General features: G+C 41.5%; 1 protein-coding gene across 1 annotated transcript in view; it reads left to right on the top strand.

The window, feature by feature from the left end:
- Window positions 1-310: 310 nt before the first annotated feature.
- The window catches only part of NRG1 (neuregulin 1), a 305370-nt gene continuing 277697 nt past the window's right edge, over window positions 311-27983 (top strand). Inside the window, exon 1 of the mRNA XM_075136293.1 lies at window positions 311-367. The gene's annotated coding sequence lies outside the window, so the exon portion shown is untranslated. The remainder of the gene's footprint in view (window positions 368-27983) is intronic.

Below are 27983 nucleotides of genomic sequence, written 5' to 3'. Positions count from 1 at the left end.
TAATGACCCCAGTACAAGGCATTTCCAGTGGGCTGACAGTCAGACAAAGCAAATGAGACTCCTTGGCAGGACTCAAGGCAACCTGCTTCTCCAGATTTCCGCTGGCAGATGTGTTTGTGTGCATGTGAGTGTGTGTGTGTTGGAGGGGGAAGGAATTTACAGTAAGAAGTTGTGTTAAAAAATAGTGGAGAGTGTCTGCAGATCTGTTCAGTGAGTTTATCTAAATATTTCCTTTTCTTCCCTTTCTTTTCCCTTCCCCTTTCCTTCCTTCTCTTCTCCCATTTACTGTCAGGAAGGGCCACCTCTGAAGGGTCAATTCAGTACAGCCTGGCGCCAACACAGACGGACGTCAACAGCAGTTACAACTGTGAGTCAATTTGCAGTTGGGGGACTCCTTGAAATGGTATTGTTTTATGTGCATGTGGAAAGTGCAAGAACTCTGCAGAGGACTTCCAGAAGAGGGAGAGGGTAGGTTTGTCACTGCTAGCTCCCTCTGGTTGGAGCAGCCTGAACGTTTTTGATGCCTCACTAAAAGCATTAGATAAAGGTAGATTTTCCTGAAAGATACAAGTATCCTGATGTGTGAGGGCCAGTGTCAGGGCATTTTACCAACATAGTAGGCTTTAGGAGCTGGATGCTGTTCAGAGAAAACTGGACACCAAGAAAGCTTAAGGTACTTCAGCTGACTAGAGAAGAACAGTCTGGAAGCCATGCACAGACAAGGCTCTTCAATGAATTGTTACTTTCCCAGCTGGAGACAAGACCTGCCAGTCTCAGATTTGTGTAGGAGCACTGATCTGGTTTAGGAAGGTGAAGAGACCTTGCTTTCAGTTTTGAGGTAATTTAGCTGCTATTGCTTAGATTCTCTGGTGCTCCCTGGAGCACCTGGAGGGGGAAGATGAGCCCTTGCATAGTATAATACACTCTCTCTCATTATGCACACACACAACATTATCCAACACTTGTGATCCCAGTCCTCGGTGGCCCCTTTTGATATGTGTGTTGGGGGGGACGCACTCTTTATGGGGTTGTAGGAGGAGAAAGAAAAATTCATTACACAGAGCAAATGAAAAACGACACCTGGTCCTCACTGTTCCTATAGGGTACTCCTGTCCTGTATTTTCCTCTTGGTGGCTCTCCTGGGACCGACAAGCTTTGGCCCAGCATCACAGAGAAGGTAGCTGGGGAAGGAGACAGTGGGTTAAAGGAGAAGCGGACAAGTGGGTGAGGTGGAGAGGATGAGAAGGGGTGATGGCAAATGGAGAGGATACCAGAAGAGAAAAGAAATGGCAGTGAAAAGATCTAGAGAAAGCAGTTCCGGGTCTCTGGAAAGGCAGTCTGAGGGCTGAAAATGTCACAGTGGGCTGTTTTTTAGCTAAACTGTCTGGCCTGAAATCTGGAAAAAGCCTCCATTCACCCCTCCACTTGGAAGACAGTAGGACATATGACACCCTCTGGCAGGGACTGAGCAAGCAGACCCTGTCTGTCACTGGTTCAAGACTGACCACCAGAGCTATATGATTTGTAATATCTCATTCATGAAAAGGTAGTTTAAAGCAACTGCAAACTACTGCATAGTGATGTTAGCCCTGTTTTTCCTAGCTGTGTTGTCCTCAGCATAGTTCTAACATTTTCCATGTGTCTACTAAACACTGTATCTTTGGTATATATATGAAGATAGAGCTTTTTATTAATATATTTGAATATTTGTTAAAATCTTGCTTAAAAACTGTAAATGTAACTGTAATAATGTTATCATAAACTATGCTGTAATCTGATTTTATGCTGCACAGTGAACAGTTGAAAATTTACAGCGTAGACCAATGTCTCACTGATCTGTGACTCTTAAGCAAATAATTGGTTGTTTCTTCTTACCATACTTCTTTGCCTCAAATGCTGGAGTGAGTGATATTCTATCTGTTCCCCCTTTTAGTTTTTTGATGGTTTGTTTAAGTCCCGCAGTTCATGCAGTCTGATGGTCGCTTCTGTAAACTATTGCTTGGAAGTGTTGATATCCTGCGCAGTGCATCAAACCAGATGTTTAGGCAGCTGTACCAATCTTGTGAGCAGTTCCGTGTGTCAGTAAACATGTGGACATGGGCCTGGAGATCGACAGAAAGACTCATTGTGAAATTGCAGCATGCAGTTGAGGGACCTGGGTGTGTATTTGTGCCAGGTGGAAATTATTTTAAAGGATTTTAAAATCTCTCAAAGATAGGAGGTTGAGCACTGGGGGAATTCAGGCTGATGCTTGCCTCATCATAGGATGCCTTTAGCAGTCAATGAGTGGATCGGAACTACAACACAGGGATTCCATTTTACCAGGTCCTAGTTGAAGAAAACAGCAACAGAAAAACGCAACAGCCTCAGACATGTATGGTTTGGGAAAGGATGAGCTGCCAAGCACTTTTTGGGGACTTAAAGTCTCTGTGAAATACAATATATTTCATATCTTCTTTTTAGCTCACCTAGTCGTCAATCCTGTATTTGTCTAAAGCAGCACTCAATTTTTGGCTTTTTTTCTTTTCTTCCTCAAGTTGTTAGGGCACTTCATCAAACTTCAAGATGCATTATGATTAGATCTCAAGCCCCATGTGGAACCGTGATTGGTTTTGTTAATGTCCGCACTGCTTCCTCTTTAGGAAGAACAGTTTGAGGCTACACTATATGCATTTTCAGGGGAAAATTCAGACAAGAAAAGCAACAGCATAGTAATACCAAGCAGGTGAGCTGTTGGGCAAGGTTATTTATAATGCTTGGCCAATGCATCTTTCTTTTTTTTCCCTATTGATTTTTTTGTAAACTCCCCCACTCTCCTGGTCAGAAACTGGACGTGCATGGCTTAGTGTTGAAATTATTGTAGCCGTGCAATACTTGGAGATTCCCAACAGCATCTCAAAATGTTGTTAGGACTTTATTATTATTATTAAGGATGGTCTCCTTTGAATGACAAAACCTTGTACAAACAAGAAGAGACAGTCTATCTAGGCGGACAGACTAAAGGGCAAGAAAAAGGAAGGGGTCTAAGCCTTGTAACAATGTAGAAATCTCCCTCTGAGAGTGGGGGAGTACTGGAGTAGGGTCTGAGAGAGGGTGTGCAATCCGTATTCTTGGAGATACTCAATTCACTGAACAAGGCTTGGAGCAAGCTGATTGAACCTGGAAGTCGCGCTTTAAGCAGGGGTTGGACTCAATGTCCTCCAGAGGGGCCAGGGGCCTTCCGAACATCATCATCTTCTAATTCTATTATCTATGGTGAAATCAGTGGCAAAGTCCTGTGTATTGAGGTACGTATAGCCTGATACTTGGTTTACATATATGGCTACGTATAGCCTAAGCCGCAGAAAATATCCTCCCTCTTTGGAAATAACCTGTCTCCTCCAAAACTACCAGGAGAATGTTGTCTTCTGTTAGTCTGCAGTGGACATGAGAATGTGATGGAATTTTTTGCATCAAATTAAAATGAAGTTTGCTATATACACAGAGTAGCTAGGATTTTAGGAAATGAAGGCTGGAAGGTGAGGTGGCAATCTTAAACAGGCAAAGAAATCTTGCTCCCCATAAGATTGAGACTGACTGAACTCTCTCAAGGGCAGAAGGACAAAACTGTCCTTTCACAGATGTCCTGGGGATCAGAGCTAGAGGCGTCTCACTGACAGCATTGTTCCTGTTGTGTTGCTAAATTGAACGGGTCAGGTCCTGGGGCTGTCAATCCAGCTAACTTTGCACCAGTGTGTAGAAAGGAAGTAGATATTCTCCAAGGGCTAAATGCCAGTGACTCTGATGTGACATTGTGATAAAGTCCTGGGCTCTTTCAGTGGGAAGAAAGTATTGTTGCATTACTGTAATGACTTGTGATATCACATCCATTGCTCTTTTATTGTGTGTTTTCAAACCCTGGGCTCCCATTTGATTTTGATGGACACCAGCTTTTTTGTTCTGAATGTTTTTTTAACCTTTCTTTTTTGTAGTGATGGGAATCTAAACTGAGAGCTCATTATAAATTCCTGCTGTGCATACTGAGCTTCTAAGTATTACCTGAGGCAGGGTCTGTAGGAAAAGGTAATAGCAGATATTCTCTTATACCAACGATCACAGATGTGAAAAACAGACTGATTTTCTGACACACTAGTCACTGTTCATATCTGAAACAGAAGCAAGAAATTTCAAGCTATCACGCTGTATTCTGGGTTTCTTGACTGTTGTATTTTGCTTCTTAAAATTCCGATTCAGAATCCACTGAGGCTGCTTGGGTGATTGCTATTCATTTTAGGGGGTTTGGGTATAAATATCATATCAGCAAGATTAATGATTATAATTGAATTTATGTTTTCTTTTTTTTCTTGCTATTGATGACATTACTAGCTTTTTTAATGGCCATTCATTAAAAAACAAACTAGCTGATTCCCTGAGAGATGCCAAATTGTTTCTGCAGTCTGCTAAAGACCACCAGTTCTGCTGGCAGAGTTCACAGGGAAAATTTAGAGAGTGAATCTGTATTACTAACAGCACTGTGGCCAGCTGACCTTGTTATTACAAGAGTTAAACCCTTATCCCTTCTGTGCTCTGACTTATACACTGTGATGCCTTGATTTTGTCAGCATCCTAATCATGTCTGTCACAATACAAATTGGATGGAAAATCTTCCACGGGAGTGTCCTGCCCATGATTTTAGCATTAGCAAGAAATAATTGTGCAGTGCCTTCTATGGAAACATTTCATTCCATCACAGCTGCCAATTTCAAATGATTGTTTTTGTTCCAGTTAATGGGAGTTGCTACAGAAATGTCACTGTGGCACAATTTTTGGTGCTGAGATCTGCAAGGAGCAGAAAACAGCAGCTACCGAGAGAGAGAGTCGATGGCTCTCATCGCGTGGAGCAACTTTTAAGGACAGCGGGATGGCTGAACACCACTCATTTGCAGTTACCAGCTCCTAATGCACATAGGGTTTTATGAACCTGAACAACTTTGGAGTGAATTTGTGACAGGACAGGGGCATAACATCGCTGATCTCCTTCTGAGGTGATGACGCACGCCAGTGCTGGATTATGGCCCTCAGGTTCCTTATCTACAACACTAAAACAACACAGCAAAAAGTCTGCTTTTCCAGGTGAGGGGGACAGGCAGAGGTGATGGCAGAGATCAGACGAAAGCGCATGCCAGCGCTCGCTGGGAGACTGGCAAGTCAGGAGAGTCTCAGCAGTGTCAGTACCACTGCAGGGTGAACCCCCACAAGAAGTTTGAGTCTATTGCTCAAGATGGGGGGACAGGGGAGGGACACTCATGGGGTTCAGAAAGAGCAGAACTTGATCTTTAAACACTTCAAGGTGTTAAAGCTGTGAAATGTTCAGGGTTGTGGGAATTTTTTTTAATGACTGCCTCCAAGTGATGGATTTAAAAGATAAAAACACCCAATAATAGCTTCTTCGTGTTGTGTTTTTGTTTATATTATATCTTGTATTTCACAGATTTATTTAATAGATATTCTGGAACCTGTTTACATGTGGACACTCAGGCAATATGATCTGAATTAATTTCTAAGTGCATTTATTACACAGAATTAGATCCTGGTGTGGGCACTCTCACTCAGAATTAAGCTAAACTAAAATAAAGGGTGAAATTCAAGAACAGGGTATGAAAGGCAATGAAGACAGAAGGAGAATTTGCTTTCATTTGAATTTTGTGAAAAGCTCATGGAGATAAAATGCTATAAACCAGGTCCTCAACCAGTATAAGCGAGCATTATCCAGTGATTTCATTCAGGTGTTCAGTAGGGGAGAAATCGGTCCTTGGCAGGTAGTTAACCATGCAGAGTGTGAATACTCAGGAATTGTCTGGGATGTAGGAAACGGGCATAAATTGCAGAGGTTTACAGAAGCATCTGTTGTTTACATCAAGTTAAAGCAGCCTTTGGCTTTTCCTGCTTTGTGCAGAAATCAAATTATTGTATTTTTTTTTTAAGTCAGTACTCTTGCATCTGACTGTTTCTTTTGTGAATAGGTCAAACAAGAGGTGACAGAAAATATAAAACGGAGTGATCTAAACATGGAGGAATAGACATTCCTAACTCAAAATATAAGAATTCAGAAGCAGTGGTAGAAATTAAAGATGACAGTTTCACAATAAGTAATTAGACTGTGGAATCCACTGCCACAGGAAGATTTTGAAGCCGAGTGTTTAGTTAAATTCAAAGAAGCATCAGCAACTTATATGGATTACAAGAATACCTTGACAGGTAATAATTAATTATGATGAAAATTCTGGAAAGGGTATTAGATGCTGTGCTTTGGGTATTATGCTAGTCTCTATCAGGATGAGATAATCTACCAGACAGGCAACCTGCAGTAGGCAGAAAATTACCTGAGAAATACCTGGGATTGATCACTATGAGACATAAGATTTAGAAGACCTTGGGTCATATCCAGGCTATCACTTGATCTAGCTTCCTTTTTTAAACTGCTCCATCCTTATTTTGGCTGAGTTAAGCCTTTCAGGTGTCCAGCTGCTGATGAGTAATGTATTCTGATCATACTGATTCACAGTGAGTCAGGAAACCTGACTTTTTAATGCAATATGCAGAGGAATCGTGTTGAGCTAGATGTGCTTGGAGCCTGAATATTGCCATAAATAACAGTGCTGAGGAAACAGGTGAGTAGGTTTAACTCTCAGCCTAGCACGAAGTCAGTGATCGAGATGTAGAGTTGGAACTGTTCAGTATTGTCATAACAGCAGCGTCCCAGTTTATTAGCAATGTGCTGTGAAAAAGCAAGTTGTGGGAACCGACAGGTAGGTTTGCTTGAAGAATCCTCAGGGGTGCAAATAAAGCATCCATGTCCAGGTCTACTGGGGCACATTATGCAACAGACTTTCTCCTCAGCGAAGAAATCAGTGGACATCAGGGAACAGAACAGGAGAAAATGCTGCTCTCTCTCCTTCCATGACTCACAGGGGAAGCAATGCAAAGAGATTTATATGAGAAGGAGCAAGACCCAGGAGTCAAGGTGCAGGTCATTTCACTTGTACCTTTCACACAGCAACCTAGACAGTCCCTGTTCATAGACATCTTCATTGTGAACGGCAAAACTGAGGATAAGAGAAGAAGTTAGCAGTCACTTAGGGGAGTAAGAGGCACATCTTACAAAGTAAGAGGCATGTCACACTGAGTGCCTGTGTAAACACCTGATATCCGCCTAGTGCAGAGGAACTGAAAAGGGAGATGCAAAAGAGCCAAAAGTTTGGGCCACGTCTTGCTGCCTGTATTTCTGCCTAAGCCCTTGAATACTTCTGGCCAGCTCTAGGGTCTCCCTTTCCATTGCCTTCAACAGTACTTTGAACTGCTGTTACAGACACTCAGTTCTTCTCTAGACTCAGTGTGCAGGAGGAATTTAGCCCCTGAAGAGTTCATCCCAGCAGTCAGCACGGAAAAGCCAGTATGCAGTAATTTAACGTCTGAATTCCTCAGCACTCTAACTTCCCTTTATCTAGAAGATACAAAGAAATTATTGCAATATAGTGAGTTAAGAAGAACACTTCAAATACTTATTTATGTGTTTTGTTAGTTTATGTCAGTATTGCAGCTCAGCATGTAATAGCCATTCTCATTCCACAGTAATTATGTTCAGATGAAGTACTTCACTGGTTAAACTGCAAAAGTTTAATTGGTTATACATTCTTTATGCAATTAATTTATGAGAACTTGTGTCATGTCCTCTGAGTGATGTGCATGTCCTATAAGATCCCAACATTATCAGTAAGCATCTGGTGAAATCTCTACAGCAGTGCTTATCCTGGGAGCGCTAGAGCAGGAATTTAAAATTGCTCTCAGTATAGCTAACCAAAGGTAGTTTGAAACTACCTTTCTTGTTCAGAATGGCCAAGTCACTTATGGTGATGTTTTTCTTTTTTAAAATGCAACACTTTCACCACATCATTGTCCCGAATTATAAAATTAGCTTCTATCCTTCCTTTTTTTGTATAAGAAAAACATAATTTCTCTATAGTAGACTTCAGCTCTGAAATAATTAAGCATTATGTCACTTCGGACCAAAGTATCCACCACAACAGTCTTGTAGAGGAAGAATTCAAAAAAGGAAGATTTTTGCTCGGCCTGTAGTGTTTTCTCATGAAGTTTGTACTTAATGAGGAAGAAGAACTTTGAAAGGTCAGAAGAAACGATAGTTTACAAGCCCTTTCTGTTCTCTTTCTGCTCTTGCATTAGGTAGGTAGGGTCCGGTTAAACGTAACTTGGATGTGACAGTTTCCAAAGGATCAGACAAAGAACACAGGAGGAAGTGTGTTTGGAAAAAACTAGGAAACCGATGAGGCTGGGATGACCAGCTAACTGCTTGCAAGCCAGCAGCTGATTTCCTGCTTAGATACAGTAGTTTCTTTACACAAACTTACTCAGCTGAAAGGTGCAACACATCTTTAGTTATCACATCTGAATCCTTAACTGGAAAGAGCACAAAAACTCACAAAAATTGTGAGACACATGCTAAGAGCATTCAGAAGTTGTCCAAATAGCAGATAGTCAGGATCCAGTAGGCAATGTGAGCTCAACAGAAAAGCAAGCAAGCTATTGAATTTAACATCTCACAAAGTAGCGGATTGTATCTGGTAAAATAAAATGGGACATGTTGTGCAACTTTTTACAGAGGCATGGATTGAATCTCAGGGAGAGAAACACCTCTCCTTCCCTCTCTTTTCCCTGGCTCCCTTTATTCATGCACAGCTAAGTGTTGTGGGCTGTTGGCTGCCTGTAGAAGTCCTCACTTGTGTAAAGCCCAATTGTGCTGGTAGGGCAGTTAGTGTGAACTACACAGGGATTTTTGTTACTGGTGTAAATACGATTTTGAAGGCTGAAATTGCTTCAGGAACAAACAGTTAGGCTGGTCAGACTAGAGTGTCATTAAGGATCTTTTCCTATGTTATTCTTAATATGCCTCACTTATAACAAGTATTTTTCTGTAAGAGGACAGCCTTTTACTTCCTTTTGTTTGGCAGTCTCTACACCAGCCCACATGTATTCATCACTGTCACAGGGTAACTCCTGCCACCGTGCTGACTGAACCTACAGAAATGTGAAGGGAATTGTGTGCATGCCACTGGCTGCAGCTGTCTTCCCGTGCCATCCCACAGATGCAGGCAAGGTCCTGATTTCCTCTTGCTGTTGTAAATCAGGACTAAGTCCATAGGGCTTACAAGGGCAAAAATGAGATGCAAGTGACAAAATGATGTCTAGTGGGGCTGACATAAGTTCAGAAGGAAGAAACAAACAAACAAAAAAATGCCGCTCACAGTCTCTTATGAAGCTGCTGTAATTACTTTGGCTACTTTCATATTTCCGGTATGCAGAATTAAATCTTTTTTTTTTTTTCCTGTGATTTTGAATGAGTTGTAACCTATGGGGTTTTCTCTCATTGCTAAAGTGTTTACAAAGAGCTTTTTGCCACTATTTTCTAAGGCCAATGATAACACAGGGCTGTTGGCACAGTCATTAGAATGAGGAGCAAGGTTTAGGCTGCACTATCCCCAAATTAAGTCAGTTATGATCTCTGCATGCCCAGTCAGGCTTCCCATCTTCTAGTCCTCTCTGGGTTGGTTAAGCTGCATGGCCAGCCCTGATTACACCCTGATGTTTGCAAGGATGGCTTATTGGTCCCTTCTGCCCCTGTTAGTGGTCTCCTCTGCTAATCACATCTGTAGGTCTCCAGGTGATCTAGCAAAGAGAGAAGAGGGAAAGAGGTGGAAAAGCCCTTCAGATAAAGGTCTCAGTGTGTTGCTGAAGTAGACTGGGCCTTTCACAAGCACTGCTTGTATGTGGACAGGCCAAGTGTTCAGATGGTGTGAAAGCTGTTCTCTCCAACATCTGGTATTATCCCATTACATCTGCCCAATGCCTTGAAATTCAACCTTAGCTCAATACCTCTGCATCTTTGTCCCTCCATGTCTTCACATCCATCTAAAGCCATCCAAGATGTGGGAGGTCAGTGCTTGCCCCAACTCCCAGCCGTGCTTCCTGACTCCTCTCTTGTGTCATCTCTCGCATTCCTGCAATTGCAAGAACTGACTGAAAAACTAGTCAAACCCCTCCTTTTCACGGGTAGTTTTCAGATGAATCAGTGGATTTGAGGCAGAAGAAAAAAACTATTAGCATCTCTGCTCAGAGAAAGGCTGACATTTCAGCTCAACTCTTATTAAACATTAAAGTCCAAACCAAAGAGGTGTTAGGAAGGCCTGGAGTGAGGGGAAAGGCTTCTACAAGTGGTCAGTCTGGCTGTGAAATGCAGCACCACAGAAAAACATTGTTTATACTGCTGCCCACGATACTGGTGAAATAGCAAGAGCACTTCAGTTCACCATGGACATTACTGGAACACCTCAACACGTAGGAGACACGCAAGCCCCATGCCTGGTGGGGTTTCATAGGACTGCCTTCCCAACAGGATTACTTTACTTTTCTTCCCATTGCTTGTGCCTGTTTCCAAACAAACCTTACTGATGGGGGCTTCTGCAAGATGGCTGCTCTCAGGAGTGCGAGTAGATTTCTCTTACCAGGGCTGTCTGAAGTGCTTCTACCTTCCCACCAGTCCTCTTCAAAATGTAATGCCTGCCCCTGCAAAACATAAAAAAGATAATTACCCAGCAGATCAACCTCTTGCTGGATATGATGAGTTTTCTCATGCATGTGGTCTTTAGATCAAGACTGGATTTGGGGCAGTCAGGAACTGTTTGTTTCTTACATGGATTTCAACTTGAGAAAAGCTCCCCTGTCTTCAAGGGTGAAGGCTAGATTTGGCTGTGCAGTTGGGTCTAGGCTTTACTGACAGGGCAAACTCACTACTTTCTGAGAGAAGGGAGGTAGAAGGTGGACTACAAGCCAGGCTATGGCTACAGAAACAAGCTGCCACAGATGATCCAGCATATAGCTTTATAGAATGTCAAGTACTCAATTTAAAATGAGTGTACCATATTCTGTCACCGTGTCACCAGCATGAGGCAGCTCCCTCCCTATGGAAATGCTTATTGTTTAGAGTAAGTGGAGAAGTCAAGTTTGCCAGGTTTCTATCATGTCTTAAACCTATTGGTATGAGGTAAGGAGTCAAACCCCAAGACTTTTTCTATCCTCTTTCCAATGAATGCACAATGGTTTCTGTTTTGCTTGCAGAGAAATACCTCACTTCTCTTCCTGCTAATCCCATTTGTATTGGGTTTCATTTCCCTCTCTGATACAGAAGGTTACCAGCATGTTCATGCCCAGCAGGCATCAGTTTGCATCTGTTCTTAAATTCAGAGCACATAACTGTGCCCTCTATTTCCATTCTTTGGAAACCTGAATGTACCATGATTAAAATAGACTGCAAACAGATGCTTGATGATAAAGAGGTCCCATTTGCTTGTACTAATTGCAATTTGTGCTGTGAGGATTTTGTCACTGTCTAATGGCTAATCTTTGTAAGGGTTCAAGGAATTTGCTGGGCTTGGGGCTTTAGCATAGCCATGATAGGCATGAAGTTTTGATTTGTGGAAGTTTTGGATTCAAAGGTTACTGAGCAGCCCAGAACTGCCCAGCCACAGGAACTGACAGCAAAATACACACTCTGTCACACTCTCCTGCTGCAAATTTGTCAAGTAGGGACATGCTTTTTCCAGAGTGCATGAGAAGAACAGTAGAGTCGGTTCTGTCCACCCGACACTGCTTATGCACTGGAAAATTGGTCATTTGGCTCTGGGATGTGGAAAACCTTCTTTAGTGTAGAGTTTAGAAAGGATCCTTTGATTTTCTTTCTTTTGTAGCAATTGAACTTCAATAAGGAAAGGCCAGAAAAGGCAGATGGCAGCAAAACAAAGTGGTCTTTACAAAGAGGTCACTTAAAATCTCTTCTGACATCAGGCTAGAGCAGGTCACAGGATATGAAGGGAAAAGGCAGAGATGACCCTGATTGAATCTGGAGACATATGTCTGAAGCAGCTTTTTGATGACATTGTTGATAGTATCAGCTGTTCACATGCCTCCAAGATGAGTTTCATGTCCCTGACTCAAAAGAAGGAAGGGAATAGTGTCTCTCTTCCTGCAGCCCCAATGCCAGTCCTCACTGTGAAGTTCTAAGGACAAACCAAGACAGCCCCCGTTGTCTACTCACTCTTACACCGTTGTACATCAGGAGTGACTCCCTCCACAGCAGTCTGAGACTGATGCGGAGAAAACCTGGACTTTAAGTAAAACAGAGCTCTATATTCCTGTAGATAGTGCCCTCCCGAGTGTCAAGATGCATGAGAAGGTCTGCAGGTGCCCTGCCAACACCCCAACTCTCAGAGAGCCAGCACTGCAGCATACACGACACATTCCCTTGCTCGTGCTGTGAATGCACCCGAGGCTGCAGCAGGCATGCAGAGGAAGATACTTTTTATTCGTTTTCCTGACTGTTCTGTTAAACCATTGAATCCTGCATCGAGAGTAAAGGCGAGCTGCAGGCAAAGTAGAAGCTGCAAGGATGTGTTTATAACAAACACTTCTGTTTTTTTCAGTCCAGTAATTCTGGATGGAGTTGGATTTTCATCCCGCCTTTATTACCACTCTTAGATTTTGTTTTGGTAAAGCCAGTGTTTCTGTGAAAGTGAACAGAAATGGCAACATGATAGCAGAAAGAAGGGGAAAAAAGCTAAACAGGATGGTAAAAACAACAGTACCTGGGGCTTTCTTTCAGGCATTCACATGTTACTGAAAATGTAAAGGGTGGGAGGCAGGGAAGCTGCAAGGAGCAAGGGCATATGGTATGATGATTTTAGCTCTTAGGTGTCTTGAGCTGTCTATGTTTGGGTCAGAAGTGAGCGATTTCAGGGTGTGTAGGGCTGTGCTCAAACTGTTTTCATTATGTCACTAGTAGCAGGCATCCTGTGCCTGGTGAGAGCATTTGAATGCTGTGCTGGCATAGTCCATCTCTGTCTTTCTTCATAGGGTGAGCTTGTGATAAATACCCCTGTGAAGCACCATGCACATGTGGTGTTTGCCTCTCAGCAAGTAACTTTGACTAAGTTATCATGCCAGGTGTGGTATTCCTCATCTATGCTTCCTAGCTGAAAAGTAGAAAGCATCCAACTCCTTTCTTGTACAAGATAAAGCTATGAACATTTTAAAAGTAATTTTGATTTTGCAGAGGGGTCATTTAAGAGACTTTTTGTTTCTATAAGAGCTTTAATAATTCAATATTATTTATTTAGTTGAATAACTTAGTTGAATTATTTAATTACAGCCATTTGCACAGTATCCGCAGTTGGTCTAGGTGATCATTGTAGGTCTCTTCCAACTGAAATCTTCTCTTCTCTCTTCTCTTCTCTTCTCTTCTCTTCTCTTCTCTTCTCTTCTCTTCTCGTCTCGTCTCGTCTCGTCTCGTCTCGTCTCGTCTCGTCTCGTCTCGTCTCGTCTCTTCCCTTCTCTTCTCTTCTCTTTCTCTTCCCTTCCCTTCTCTTCTCTTCTCTTTCCCTTCCCTTCTCTTCTCTTCTCTTTCCCTTCCCTTCCCTTCTCTTCTCTTCTCTTTCCCTTCCCTTCCCTTCCCTTCCCTTCCCTTCCCTTCCCTTCCCTTCCCTTCCCTTCCCTTCCCTTCCCTTCCCTTCCCTTCCCTTCCCTTCCCTTCCCTTTCCTTCTCTTCCCTTCTCCCTATGAATGTGTTACACTACAGATAGCTATACCTTTGAATGTATCAGTGTAACCCACTTTCTAAAAGTCTAAATTGAAATTGGAACAATCTGGTATTTCTGAAGTGTTTTGCAAAAATTAAGAACTGTGTGCTATAAATAATCATATAGGAGGTGAAAAAAACATCTTTTTTTAAATCTCTGGTCTTTTTTAAATTTAAGATTATTATTTCTCGGCATCTTCACAGTCCCTATAAATTACCATGGTCCTTTTGATCAGAGGGAGTGAGGGAGTGAGTTTCATAGTCAAAAGGACAGGGGGACTCCTGACATAAAGCAATTTCTTTCAGACCAGTAAATCCTGTCCTGAAGTTGTATTTTCCATGGTCATTTTCAGAAATCTTTGCACAACTTTATGCATGGAAAGTGGTCTAGAAACAAAGAACTTGCATGAAATTCTTTCTTATCCTCCTCCAACTTCTGCTCCAAGGCCCTGAGTGAGTAAACCTCTTAAACACAACCCTGGAAGCTTAACTGAAATCAGGCTAGAATGACCAATGCCAACAAAGTACCATTGCTGAACATCAAGGAGAGCCATTCCTTGACTAAGCAAATGCAGTCTTCAGCACCAGCAATAGGAGCCAGAGTACAAATGGACCCATCAGGGAATTAGATCAATAATGATCAAGATTTAACAGGCTCAACAAGGCTGAAAACTAAAACCGTTCTCTGTAGCATGCAAAGAGAGGAATATAGTTGGGACTGAGAGCAGCTGTAACACAGCTGACGAAGGGAGCACTCCTGCGGGAGGTGTGTTCCCCCACTCGCTCTGAAGAGGGTTGTGAGCGGTTAGAGAGCACGATGAGCTTCTGAAAGAAGCGATGCTGGCATCAAACTGTGCTGTGCTCTCAGCTCCTCTCACTTCTTCCATGACTTTGAAGGTCATCTCATGGAAAGCCTATTTCCTTTCAGAGGGAGAATTTGTGAAGAAAAAGAAAAATCCTATTGTTTATGGAATTATTTTTTTCTCTCTAATTTTTTGTTTCCTGCTGTTCTGGTTTGGAACTCCTAGGAGAACTTTGCTGGGAATCTTTCAGGTTGCCTCTCAGTGATTAGGGAGCAAATCTTTTTACAGAAAAACTCCAGGAAGGGCCTTATTGGTTTCCTTGCTTTGCCATGGATAGGGGTATTTTGTCGCAGTCTCGAAACCCTTCACAACAATCCAGAGAAAACAGACGCTTGAGTTATTTTAAGAGTAATTCTAAAAAGCATTTCTCCCCCAGTGTTTTATTTTTCTCTACTCAAGGGTCAGAGTTAGAAAGATGGTGAGGAATCTATTTATTCTTATAACCAGTTCCTCTCAAAGTTGTGGATCCCCCAGACAAATTTGCAGTCACATTCCTACATTGCAACATAGCTTTGAAATAAGAAGGAAACGCCATTGAGGCTTTGTGCCATGGTATATTCCAAGTTATAAAGATTTGCTGTCCAGCTCCACAGTTGCAGAGTTAAAGGCACCTCTGAACATTTCGGCCTGTGAGGCTAGTGATATTTGGAGGTCTGCTAGCAGCTACAAGAAATCCCAGAGACACAGCAGTGCGTAAAGTGCACAGTTTTGTCAGGCCAAGTGGGTATTTGCCTCTGGTCTGGTAGGATGCAACAGCCTCAACTACAGTTTCATCCTGCAACTGCTGAATCAAACCTGTAAGTCTGGTTAATTTGCTTTGTCAAAAATCAGTGGGAGAAGTTTTTCATCTTCCAGTTTGTTCCACTTTGGGAGGGAGTTTTCATCGTTACTTCCTTAGACCTGCTGTCCACTTTAAAACTGGCCATTCCCCTCCCTTTTCTTTCTCAGACCACCACAGATTCCCATCCCCTGATTAGTCTGGGGGTTTTTATCCTGTTTTACTACATCTGAGTTTTCTGATTTTCTTTTTTCTATGTAAGCCCTTTGTTTTTGCCTAAGGCAACATGCTGCAGGAATGAGAGAGCGGCTAAGCCAGGTCAGTAGTGACAGCCAGCAAAAGCTTGCACGTTGCTACCATCAAGGGATTCCTGGTACCAGGCGTGCAGCAAAGTCTTCCGAGTCTTTTGACTGGACATCAACGCCGGTCCCCTTCATGGCACAGGAAACTCACCCAAGACCAGCATCTCAGAAACTGCACCCTAGCTACCTTCATCGTCAGCATTTTGGTATAAATGTCATACTGCTTTGAGGTAATTTCCAGTCATTGATAAGAACCAGCTGATTGCCCTTTGCTTCTCCAGGGGAAAAGCTCATGCCTATAAACGCCTTATATTAGTAGCTTTGTGTGATTATAACTAAGCCCTTAATTTTATTGTTTATGGGGGTAATAAGCTCCTGCACCAGCAGGGAGGTCTGTAAATTGATGGCATCATGGAGGAAAGAGAAAGGAGATTTTTCACACCGTGAGCCCTGAGGAGAGACAGCAGTGACCTTTGGTAAGGGTCGCACTGGCATTTTTTCTAGAAAACACATATCAGCACATTTACAGGATCCCTTTCTGATGGGAGCAAGACGTTACTGGAGCAGGACTAGCCAGTGCAATCATTGGGAGGGTCTGCTTTCCCTTTGTAGACCCTCTCTAGTTTGCAGTACTCCTGCTGCTTTATCCTGAGTTAGGCTGGTCCCCACCTGCCTAATCCAGGAATTAGGGCAGCTCTGTCTTTGTTTTCCACTCCTCTAAATGAAGCAGAAAATTAAAATAAAATACCGGCTACACACTCATCAGTGCCTATTTAGAAATACCCCTGGAATGATCTTTTGGTGCCATAAAGGTTTGCATTCAGACTTGCAATTTAGGATTGGACACGTCAACCCACAGGAAAATAGCTGAAATGTGTAAACAACTAAAAATAAACTACTGCTATGCTGTCCAGGATGCTTATCTCTTGCAGGGCATAACTGCATTAAATTAGGTGTTGAACAGTGGGACTTGGGTAGGAGATGTGGCTGCCAGGCATTCTCCTAGTGTCAGGGAGAGATTTTAAAAATTACACAGTGTTTTATTTTGTGCATTAATTGTATTGGAAGCGGCTTGATTGTGCTTGTGAAAGGCTCAGCTCTATTTGCTAAAGTCCTCACTTCTGCAAATTTCTGTGCATATCACATACTGCATGGCTGAGTGGAGGGATCCACTACAGAGAGACAGGTCACAGAAACGTGACTTCATACTCAATTCTCTAAAGATAGGGTTGGGAGCCTAATTTTAGGTAGCCAGGTTTGAACGTTTTATTCAGATTTTGGCAGGAACAAAGGAAGTACTTTGTTAAACTGGACAATGAGAGCCTCGCCTCCTCTCCTCTCCTCTCCTCTCCTCTCCTCTCCTCTCCTCTCCTCTCCTCTCCTCTCCTCTCATAAATCTCTGGGGAAGGGGAAGGGAGGGGAAAAGGTTTGAGTATGAATTCAGTTTAAGGAGATTCTCCTCAGTGTTATTTCCATTTGAATTCATTAGCACGTAGTTGTTTCCACAGCTTGCTGTTCTAACCAGATGTCCACCTTGCTTGCTGCCTTCCTCCACATGCTTGTGCCAGTTATCTGCTGGCTAAAGGGGAGTTCATAGATGTTGTGGGACCTTTTGCTGCAGCATATTCTCTTCACTCTGTCGAAGATGTCATACCCTTTTGATTCATTAACCAGAGTTTAACTGAGGACCGTTGTTCCATGGATTTATCCTGTTATTAACTTCCATTATTAGTTTGCAGATTGTATGTGAAAGTGAGTTATTACCATTATAATGGTGCTGTGTCATCACTGGCTGTTAGTTAGAAAAGCTGCTTGCAATGGGGTGGAAGTGCTATAAGATATCATAAACCACAATCTATAAAATCTTTATTAGATACATCATCATTTATCATTTTAATCCATCTTCTGTCATACAAAGATAGACCTCCAATAATCCCTATTTTTTGTAGTTCTCTCAGGCATTCTACATGTTTCTACTGCAACTGTTAGGAACAAATGCTGATAATTTACCTTGTAATCTGCAGAAAGCAAGGGAAATTAAAAAGACAGGGGTTTCAAAAGGCTTTTTCTCATTTCAGAGGATCATTTTCTCTGGCCTACAGAGCATCTCATTACAATTATTTGACATTATGTATTATGGCATGGTCATGAAAAAAGAACAAAGACTCTCTTAACGATTCTGTTACTAATTAAAGTGATTCCCACAGAATCAATGACTTTTCTCAGGTCTGTAAACCAACCTATGACCACAGAAAAGTCCCCTGCCCCCCAAAAAACATTAGAAGACACCAGTTTTGATGGAAAACCTAAAAGTAAGGTCCTTCTCATGTGGCAGCTACTGAGGCCAGCCTCCTGTTGGTTATTGCCTCTTAGTCTGAGGTAGTTACGGGCCATTAAATTTTGCAGACTTATTTGGGAGCTCGCTACTTTAGTCCTGCTCTCACACTTGCCTGACGACATACACAGTTTACCAGGGAGCTCCTTTTCCCAGTCCAGGATACCAGTTGCCAATTGCTGCAGAGCCTTACCTGGACAGCAATCCATTGCTGATGCATGGCCGTGACTGTCATTGTCAAATGGCCCACTCAGGTGTTTTGTTGGTTAGATAAAAAGTCCCCTAAACTTCGAAGTAGGATCTGCAACGTAGACCTCTTAACATAAGGCATGGATACGCAGTTGGAACCATCTTGTGGTGACGCCTTACAGTTATTCCTGGGAAAATGAGCATCTGTTCAAGAACAAATTACCTAGCGCCAAAAAGACCTTGCCCAGGTCTGCCTATCTCACCCTAGTTCAAACCATCTTCTCAGCCTTATGCAAAGGGAGGTTGGCGTTTTTCATAAGGTGTTTTCCCAGGCATGTAGAGTCCAGCAAACATGCAATGAAGGTGCAATCTTGCAATAAGGGCATGTTATGACTGCATGCTAAAAGCCCCTAGTTCTACAGGCTAAGCATGGTGTATAATTCACCTTAATGGAGAGAAGTTGTTTAATAGTATTGGTGATGAACAACTGTTTTGATCTTTGGTGCTAGATCATGTTAGTTTTGATTGTAAAAATGTGCTTATAGATGTGGTATTTTGTTACCCTGGACATTGTACTTATTAGAGAGAGTAAATATAGCCGTATTAATGGGCTCAGCCCTTAGAAATTGTTACTCAATGTTGGATTCTCACAAGAGGAGAATTTTTGTGTCAAATCTTCTATTTATGAACTCAATTAATTCTGATCTATACCACGTTTTCATCTAAGTGTTAAGAAGTGTGTGTATTTTGACACTTCATACCTTTCTATTAGCAGGTGCTGCAAGATGTTCAGAGTATTGCAAAACTGGCTGTTAAGAGCAGTTCTCAAGAGCACGATCAGGTGATCACTGGTTGGTGTGAATACGCTGCTGCCACTGCCACTGAAATGTGGTTGCTGATCACTCACTCGCTGCTAGTTCACTACGAACTGCCAGTGTAACAGCAAACAGCTGCTTAAGGTTTGCTGATCAGATTGCTGGTGCTAGTCTGGTCATGCTCAGATGCACCCCTCTGCTTGTGTTTGTTCATAAACTTAGATTTTGCACAGGGAAGTATGTCACAAATCCCATGCTGTAGACTGCGTGGAGCCGGAGGAAATTCCTGCCAGGAGAGCAATGGAAAGTTTTAGCAGCTCCCTTCCCGTGAACACCCAAACTTCTTGTATTGAGAAGGCATCTCCAGAAAGAAGGACATCCTGATTAAAGAAAGGCTGAGGCAGGTCTGTAACAAAAATAAAGACTGCCACAAAAGGAGACCAAAGCTCCACTACAGCTAACTAGCCCATGCTCAGGGGAATAACTTACAATGGTTACAATAATTTTAAGATGTTTGCAGTGCCTTGCAGTGGAAATTGTGACACGACCAACAGAAATAGATGTTGCACCCCATGGTCGCAGGTGGAAGAAATCCTCTATATTAATGAGTTGATTCTAATTAGCATGTGTGCCAATATGTGGCTCACTAGAAACTATGATTCCTGCTGACTCCAGTGGCTTTGGTATCTCAGGCTGGATGGTACTGCTGGTGGTCCTCTGTGGCAGGGAGCACACAAGCTGACTAGAGCTGCGGCTGAGAAAGGGAGGCTACAGGAAACCCAGTATGCCCAAAGGGCTTTGGAGTGGTATACAGAGCCCACTGTGGGCTTCTTTGCCAGAACAGGAACCATTTGGACATTTGGATATACATTCGTTTGTGTGTGTATAGGATACCATACTGCATATCTTTAGCAATTGTGTGCCTGTTTATACTTAAGCATTTGTGCTTCACTCTTTGAAAAACATAAATTTCATTAAAATGCTATCAGAACAAGTCAACTGCAGCATTCTTGCATACCAGAGAATTTGGGTGGGAATCAGTTTTGTGAGGCATAGTTAAATCTCATCCTACAGCACATAAGTGTAGTGGGTGTTCCCCCCAGAGCAGAACCAGGTCTCTAAAAGTGAAAGGTTTCCCACCTCCTGAGATTCAGCTGGCCAAATGCTCTTACCGATACTCTGGCAGAAATGTTTTAAAGTCCTGATGCATACCACATACACAGAGAGACGTTTTGTGTTTGTGAGAGAGTGTGTATATTTACAAATACTGAGAGAGATTCGGTAACTTGTTCAGTCATGCTGGGGTCTGTAGTGAGAGCCAAGGTTCTTCTCACAAGGTTGCCTTTATATTATACAAAAATCTACCCTCTTTTCTCTGTCTCTCTTCCCTGTCCACATCATGCGTGCAGTAGCATTCTCTAAAATGGATCTTTCAGGATCTGCTCTGGCTCTACTGGTTCTCATAAAAGCATCACTAGTTCAGGCATGCATAACTAATACATCATCATATGCTAGAAAATGCTGCAGCCTGACGTAAAGAAGGATATATTTGTTGACAGAGTTCTTTATTTAAAAAAAAATAAATCATTAAGAAGTATTAGCATTGCGCCATCAGGCCCATTCGGACATGTATTGAAAACATAGACTTTACTTTTCTTTAGTCTGGTTTACCTTCCAGATCAGGAGGAATGCGAACAACTAAACTTACAACCCCTTACATTCAAAACATCAAGCTCTGGGCATATTTGAGTGGCCAACTGCAATAGATCTGACTCAAATGTCTGTGAAAGCCAGTATTTTCCACTCACAGAAGGCTCAACTGATTCTATTCAGGCTTGAAATAGAGAATTAAATAAGGCATTTGCCACTCGTAGAGACACGAGTGGGTATTCACTAACAGGCGTCCTGCTGGACAGCTTTGTCCCAGGTGTGTCAAGCCCATAGGTATTCTATAGGTAATCCCATTTCAGGCATAAGTAAGTAACTAAGGGCAGCTGTATAACATGGATGCTGAGGTTGGCTTCTGCAGTGAATTTTCAGTTGAGGGCCATGCTGACCTCAGAGAAAAGCATGTATGTAAGAGTTTTGCAAACCAAGGCTGAGGAAATAACTCGTCTCCCAGTAAAGAACACAATCTCTTCCTCCTTAGGCCGGTCACTTTTTCGGGACATGGTCACATGGGTGGAGAGTCTATACTACACACATATGGGAAAGAGAGGCTAAAAAAAAAATTAAAATTGGTTTGATGGAAACTGAGAAGCACAGAAGGAGAGGGAGTTAATTCAGTTAGTAATTATTGTAGGCACTACTTATAAATGCTGTAATTCTTAAAAAACGTCAGCATTCATGTGCAAATCAAACAGATCAGGTCTGTGCGTGTGATAGTGCAGTCAGCAAAAGCTTGGGCCTGTGTCGCTAGGACAGAAAGGCTTGGGATGTTGCTGAGCCAGCTCCTGGCAGTTTTCACAGTTAATTCATTTATAGCTGTAATTTAGAATTTATAAACCTCATTGTTCATGTAATTTAATGCAAGAGTTACCCAATGTCAACCAAGATTGGCTTATGATAGCATAAGATATTTTGAAAGTCAATATGAAAAAAATATCTGCCTTGTACCAAATCTGCAATAGTAAAGCAGATTTGGACTATGCATAGCTTTTGATGAGACAGAAAATGATCTATGGAGTAGAAAGGTTACTAGCAGCGGCTAACCAGAGGCTATCATGCCTTGTTTTGGGAAATGAAGAAAGAGGTTACTAGATTTGAAAGAAAAAGCATCTCCTTGAAGACACATAGAAGTCTACTGCAATGAAAAATGCAGGTTATTGATATTAATATCATCTCTATTAACACTTTTGTATGTGACAGAAATTACTTAATAAAATCTGAGATGAACATGGAAAGCAAGTGAAGTATGCTTTGCATATTATTGGAGCTTAGCTGTACTGGCTGTACTGAGTAAAATCTTTTCTCAAAATGATCCTGCAGGTCAGTATTACGTTTTTTGTTAATAGCATTTATTAAAATTGTGGAGGAGGCTCTTTTTTGTGGCCATGGATATTAAATGTTAGGTATTCAAATATTAGAATAAGTTTTTAAAAATGAACCTGAGATACATACCATCTGAAAAGAAAGTAAATAATTCTTATTCCTGCCAGTTAAACTATCTAGTGTTATTATATTTCAGATTTGTGTGCTTTGCTTAAAGTTTTCAACACTTTTAAATGGATCCAAATATCTCTCAGGGCATCAAAGGATTTTGCAGTTTTAAAATCTGCAGTTTACCTGGATGCACGTTTATTAAAACCATGCTGTTCTTGAAGGAAAAAAAAAAAATCTTTTAAACTGCCACTAATGCGGTAGAGGTGAGTGAACTATCCATAGCATGTCATGACTTATTCACGAGTGGCTTTTTGTTTTAGTGAAAACCAAGGAATAAGAAAAGTCCCTGTCTAAGACAGAGCTTTTTATGGAGCACAAGTCCCTTTCCACAGTCAACTGTCGGCAGGTAGAGTCCCAGCAGTGCCAGAAAGGACCATAATGATGAATTAACCCCCTTATCACAAGCAAGGGGTTGGGTTCATCCAGTGTCAAGTTTATACAGTCTGAGTGAACTGTAGGCTAGCAGAGTTATCCATATGCAGCTGAAACACCTTGAGTCAAGTAGGATCAGACACAGCTTTAGCTCAACCATTCCTTTGACTCATTAGCCACTCTAATCAATTAAATATCTTGGACCTTATTTCAAGCTAATTTATTGCTAGGTTTAGATTCCAGGCTCTTGGTCCTGTCAGATCCTGGAAGGGACAGCAGGAGGTGTCTCATCCAACCTCCTGCTCAGAGGTGGTCACCACTGGAGGTGCCTCAGTCTCCTGAAGAATGTAGTCACTGTTCTGAAGTGTACAATATCTGGATTTCAAATACTGTGGGACATTGCAGTCACGCATCCCAGAAAGTACAGACTACTGCAGGAAAAGGTAAACTGAGGGCTGATAAGGAAAGTCAGGAGCTATAGAACAGCTTTGATGTGTGCAACAACTAAACGGACAAGCACTCTTCAACCAGCACATCCCCAGAGCCATTACAGCATGACATCTCATACAACAAACTGTAAAGGTCCCTTGATCATGTGTTTGCAACAGTAGGTATTAATATCCAGTGCTCCGAAGTCACTTCATGCAAACTTTGAACTGATTAACCACCACTTGCCATGCAGAGCTTGGAGACAAACAGCAGGAGACAAAAACATCCTCTTTTAAGTAGGATAATATTTTTCACAAAGCAGTCACTCTGTTTGTAAACTTTCGTCTTGGATCCTCAAATGAGAGCTCACTAAACACCTTCAAAGGATAAGCCAAGAAATTAAACTCCTTAACTGTCAAACACTGAAAGTCATAGACTCTGAACAGGTATTTGTTGTATTGCACGTTATTATTTTTCTTAACCATTAGACATAATCATCCTATCACCTCTCCTGCTGCTAAAAACCTTCCTCTGCCCCATGAGAAGGAAGTACTTTTTTTGTTTTAGATGGTTTGACTATTTAGTGTGTCTAGCAAAAATCCAAAGAATTATTCTCAACTTTTGAAGAATGCTGTTTCTGTTTTATACTTGAAAAAAAAGGCTCATGTGCCAAAAATCATGTCTTTTTTTTCCCAGCAATATTATTTGGCCCTGCAGAAGACAACCTCTTTCCACAAACCTTACTATAATTACGTCATAAGCTTCATTACCACAAATTGCTCAGAAAAAGATGAATATGTAGAGAACAGGATTATCACTGACTGTTTAAAATGGCACCTGGAAGACATAACAGAAAAGAATTACTCTGTATTTGTCTTTTTCAATAATATATTTTCTTAAATTAGCTGTTAGTGATAGAATACTAGGCTAGAAGGCTGTTTGGTCCTATTATGACTCATATTATGTGCTAACAAATCATCTACTTTCTATCCCTTGGATAAATTTTTCATCAGGTCACTGTTTAATTGTATCTTGGTTAATTTAAAAAAAATAAAGCCAGAGCTATGTTTCACCCTATAAACAGGAAAAAAGAAATCTATGGGATTTTAAGGTTAGCATCTGAAAATGGAGAGCACAAGTCCTTGTGTAAACATGCATTTGCCACAGACTTTCTTTTAGAGCAAAAATAAATCAACAGTCAGAAAATAAATAACTAGACTCTTGAGCCTGGTCAGAGCAGATGTCCAAATGAATGTTTCACTCGTATTGTTTGGCAGCATAAGCCAATTTTTAATTAGGTATTATTTTGTGCGGGCAACATGTCTAAAATGTAAGATATAGACTGAGTATCGCATTATCATCCTGTTATTCATGTTAACTCATTCTTCTCATTCACCATTCTACATTTGACTACTAAAAGCAGTGTTTTCTGTATTCATATTCAGATTTCTGCAGGACCACAGAGCAGGAATAAAGCAGAGCTTAGAATCTTTGACTAAAAAGAGAAAAATGTGTGTGCCCTTCTCCATCCTCATTAAACTACAAGTATTTTGGGCCTGCTTCTGCATTGTCTTGCATCTGATGTGGTCATTTACAACAGCACAAAGCTTGGATTTAACCATCTTTTTAAGTTGTGGGGTTTTTTTGTTTCAAGTGGTATATGCCATGCAGATTAGTGGAAGATTAGGTCCTTTCTGTTAATCTAGAAGCAGGCACACCAATTAGGTATTTGCTTTTTTTTGTCAACCTGATGACTCCTTTCTCCAGGTGCCAAGTGGGATTGAGAGAGAAGTAAGAGTCACATTTTTGTGCTCTGGCAGCAAGATCCAGAGGTTGTAAGATCTAAAGATCTAATCTGTCTCAGAAGCTGTTTCCAGGGAGCAGGCAGTCGCTTTTACCAATCTATCTTCAGACATTATCATTACAAATTAAAAGATAGACAGGAGACTTTTGGTGGAATGACTAAAAGGATTTGCATGTTGTGCCAAATTCTTTTTTCAGTCAACTCAGTGCAACCACAGTTTTGTAAACAGAAGGAAAATTTGGCCCTACATGTATTATAAAGATTAACTTGTTTTGTCTGCAATTACAGTAAGTATTATTTTGGGGGTAATATAATTACTAAAATCATAACTGACTTTTTCTCTCTTTTTTTTTTTTCTTTTTTTTTTAAATAATATCCTCTTTCTTTTCATATTGCTGAATTTTACTGGTGTGTCACTTCCAAAAAAATGTATTTCCACACTTCTAGTGTGATCTTTGATGTGCAATTTTTTCATTTCACACTTCCATTTTTAAAGCACTTTTGAGAAGCAAGAGAAGTTTTACTAGAAGTACAATGGAAACTGTTTTACCTATTTCTCTGTTGGAAAGTGCAGCTGGGCAGGTGCAGTAAATTGGCTGCTTACCTACTAGGTTTTCCCCTACAGTAGTTCAAGATGCTTTTTGCAACTACATGTGAAGATTATCTTGCAAAGCTGTGATTCCTTTCCAGCCTTTGGCTCTTAGTCATTGTAGTGAAACGTCCCAACCACATTAAAAAATTAATATAACTGCTAATCAGAGACCAAAAACCAAACAGAATAATTGAGCCACAATGTGAATATTGATAAATATGTAAGCAAACCATAATTTTGGATGTGCTTTGCTTGGTACATAGAAAACCTCAGAGCTGCTTGCAGTTTTCTCATCTCAAAATTACTACACTGGAAAACACATTTTAATTGAAATCCAGTTCTTTGTAGGAAAATATCTTCCTCCTTTTTTTTTTTTTTAAATTTCTTTTTAATCTTTTAAAAGCAGTTTTTCCAAATTATATGTTTGTACTGATTTTTTTATAAATGATTCTTTTTTAAACCTAATGTGTGAATGTAGGTGACTTAATTCCTCTTAGAAAAATGTTGCAGACATTTAAATTTTGGTTTGGCATTAGAATTTACGTGGCAAAAACATTCATATTAATATTTTTAAATTGTTAATTTTGTGCAACTTAAAAGTACTTTTACGTTCCACCCAGATGCAAAACAAAATGAATTATTTCTTCCTATGGATAGAAAATCAGAACATTACCATCTTTGCCAATGTATTTAAGCACCTTTGTAAAAGAGTGCAAAAAATCACAAGGTGTTGAGTGTATGAATTTGTAAAACGTGACTCATTATACACTTGCTGTCTGAGTCTCGCTTTCACTACCATGCCACTTGTACAAATATCTCTACTTACTGTGAGAAGATACAGAATATCACGTGTGTGCATGTCTGCATGTGTGCACGTGTGTCTGCATGTGTGTGTGTGTGTGTGTGTACAGCTGCAAAGCGCAGAAAAACAGAAGACTTTCACTCGGCAGCTGATGTGGATGTAGCTGATGGCTCAGGTGACAACAGTAGGCTGTCTCCAAACTGTCTGCAATGGTTAAAAATTTTTTTGTACTACAGGCAAGTTTCAGCTAAAAGTTGTCCTCAGGATGGGCAAGGTTTGCTTCAAAATCCGTGTGGCTAGTGGAAGGGATTTGGGTGGTAAGATCTGGGAAACCCTCCTCTGAAGGAGAATTAATGTTCAGAGGCACATCAGCTAGGCAGCTCGGGCAGAAGACTGATCTTTCGGTATCTGGAGCAGTAACCAGCCGTGGGGATAATCTGGCTGATGTCTGCTGTTCTTATGAAGGGCAACCACCCACCTGGTTGCTTGCATGGCTAAACCCATTGCATCAATGTGTGGTGCAGTGCAGTATGCATGCCTGTGAGTGCAACCCTCCACTTCTGAGCTGACACGCTGCTTCATGTCTCAGCATACTACTTGGTCTTAGTTGAGGACTAAATTGAGGAACTTTTGTTGTAATAGTTATTTTGATAGTGTTCCCTGCAATGCTGTAGGGTGCTTGGGGAGAACTTTTGTGGATTTCCAGGCCAGGGGAAACAGTCAGATCTTTTAGGCTGACCTCCTGCATAGCACAAGCAATAAAGCTTCGCTCTGGTGTTTCTGCTGCCAATCCACCACGCTGTAGATGCACTAGAGCAGCTGATGTTGACTGAGAATGGCTTAAGAAGGCTTGGGTTCCTGCTCAATAATGTGGATGTGTCTTAGCAGGTCTGAACTTTAGAAAACCACAAGCAACCTTCTCCGTTCCTCTGTGTATGATCATTTCTATTCTATAATTGTGCTAAATGAGCAGCCTCAGTGGCCTTGATAATGTTATGAAGATGTTTATCGAAGAGTGGCAGGAGGAGGAACCAATTCTTTGCCCAGCATAGCTCACACAAAACAAAACAGAAAGTGTGACGGCTACGTGTCTCTCTGCATTACCAAGACAGGCGTTGCACTTTTTGACTCCAGTAGCCGACCATGAGCACATGGGCCGCAGCGCCCTGCGAACAGCAGTGTCCTGGTGAGCTCAGCCAGCCAGTCTCTTTGCGGGCCTGATAAGCGCGCTAGGTAAATTCTCCCATCAGAGGCAAGACCTGAAAGACTGAGCAGACCTTGGGAGTACATTTTTAACTGTTGAACCATCTGAGTTTAAACAACAACCCCGCTTTGATTAGGTGAGCACATGCCCCTGCCTTCTCGGGGTGGCACGCCTGAATCAGAGCACCAAGTTCAACTTGCCTCCTTGTAGAAACCTGTGCCAATGCAAATGGTGTAAAACGTTGTTCTGATCTCGCGGCTGACTGCAATGGATGCAGGACAATTGGGCAAGTCAGTCCTTATGTTTCCTCCCGTGCAGATGCTATCTATCTGAGACTCATATACTAAAGGGATTTTCATATCAAGATGTCGGGAGAAAATTAAAGACCAACAGCTACCCAAACTAATGAAAACATCCGTGGGGGGTAATGTTGATTCAGAAGTAAGGTAGTGAATTAGAGACTTTTGAAACAGCAACATTGCAATTTCAGTTGGATATTTCACCGGAAAAATGAGATTGTCAGCCTCACATCCTTCATGTTTCTGTAGGCAGAACACCTTGGGGTCTTGTTGCTGCTTCAGAAAAGATGTTTTGCAGGAAGTATATGCCCAAAGATCAGCCACAGCAATTCAAGAGGAAGATTTTTACCAATAGT

This window comes from Calonectris borealis, chromosome Z (genome assembly GCF_964195595.1).
Source record: "Calonectris borealis chromosome Z, bCalBor7.hap1.2, whole genome shotgun sequence".
In the NCBI taxonomy this organism is placed as follows: domain Eukaryota; kingdom Metazoa; phylum Chordata; class Aves; order Procellariiformes; family Procellariidae; genus Calonectris; species Calonectris borealis.
This window is presented reverse-complemented; position numbering and strand designations above follow the sequence as displayed.